The sequence below is a fragment of the Acanthisitta chloris genome, unplaced genomic scaffold (genome assembly GCF_000695815.1).
Source record: "Acanthisitta chloris isolate BGI_N310 unplaced genomic scaffold, ASM69581v1 scaffold7972, whole genome shotgun sequence".
Lineage (NCBI taxonomy): Eukaryota > Metazoa > Chordata > Aves > Passeriformes > Acanthisittidae > Acanthisitta > Acanthisitta chloris.
The window spans coordinates 1-1,169 of NW_008658731.1; the positions used below are offsets into that span (position 1 = coordinate 1).

Below are 1,169 nucleotides of genomic sequence, written 5' to 3' on the forward strand. Positions count from 1 at the left end.
GGCAGTGCCGCCCGGCGCGGGGAACTACAGCTCCCGTGGTGCATTGCTAGCGGGGCGGGACCGCCGCCGAACCTGATTGGCCGCGGCTCTGCCGGGCCGTGCGCAGTGAGAACAATGTAGGCACTGCTGAAGGACCAGTGGCCGTACAGTTCCTCGTTAGTATAGTGGTAAGTATCCCCGCCTGTCACGCGGGAGACCGGGGTTCGATTCCCCGACGGGGAGGTACGAGAATCTTTTTCCTTTCCTTACACGACATGCTTTCTACCCCAGAGGCAAAAATAATTATTTGTAAAGCTATGTAATCTTTTCCTTTTCTTGCCCGGCATGGTTTCTACCCCAGAGGCAAAACCAGTTATTTTTAAAGCTAGAGTTGTCCCCAGACAGCCGTAAGAAGAGCACTGCGACTTTATAACAGGAAGAGCAGAGGAAAAACCCCTCGGGTCCTGCCTGCCTATGTGCTGCAGGGCTGGGATGGCTGCAGGGTTACACAAGCCCAGCTGGTGAACAGAGAGCAGGCACAGGGAAAGCATTTTTGTGTTTAGATAGCTCAAACGGCTGAACAGTGGGGGCTAAGCCTTTCCAAAAGTATTCACCCTTTTTCTTAAACCAAAATGGAAAAAACCCAACCAAGCCTCACCTGAGGTAGAAATAACGGGAAGAGGGTCAGGACAAACAGGCAAGGCAGAAGAGGGGAGGTGGAAGGCCAGAGGACATCTCCTGGCATGTGGTCACACAGCCCATCATTTTTATCCTCAAAGTGAGATCTTTGATGACTGGAAAGTCCTGAGGCTCCACTGGATCCTGGACTGAGCCCATGTGTCCAGCCAGCAGGCCAGTGTCATCAGCTGCACTTGCTAAGAGTACATTGCAGAACAGCTGTGAGACTCCAGCATCCCTGCTAGCCTTTACTAAAATGCTTCTTTAGACACCCTAGGTTTTTTTTAATCCTTTTGCCTAAATGTATTATTTATTTATTTGTTTGTTCACAGTTCAGCACAAGGATACTGAAAAAGATCTCCTGTCTGTGGGAGGTCAGCAGATATGGAGAAATAAATGTGATCACCCAAATTTCTCCTTTTCCAAGTCAGGAAAGAGCAGCACGGTCAATCATGCATAAAAGGGTAAAGACTTAGGACCTGAGATAAAAGGCCAAGAAACCCAGCTGCAAG

The 1,169-nt window shown here is 49.6% G+C and overlaps 1 non-coding gene across 1 annotated transcript; it reads left to right on the forward strand.

Moving 5' to 3' along the window:
- Window positions 1-150: 150 nt before the first annotated feature.
- TRNAD-GUC lies at window positions 151-222 on the forward strand. Its single transcript has one exon. It is a non-coding gene; the product is annotated as a tRNA-Asp (tRNA).
- Window positions 223-1,169: the final 947 nt, after the last annotated feature.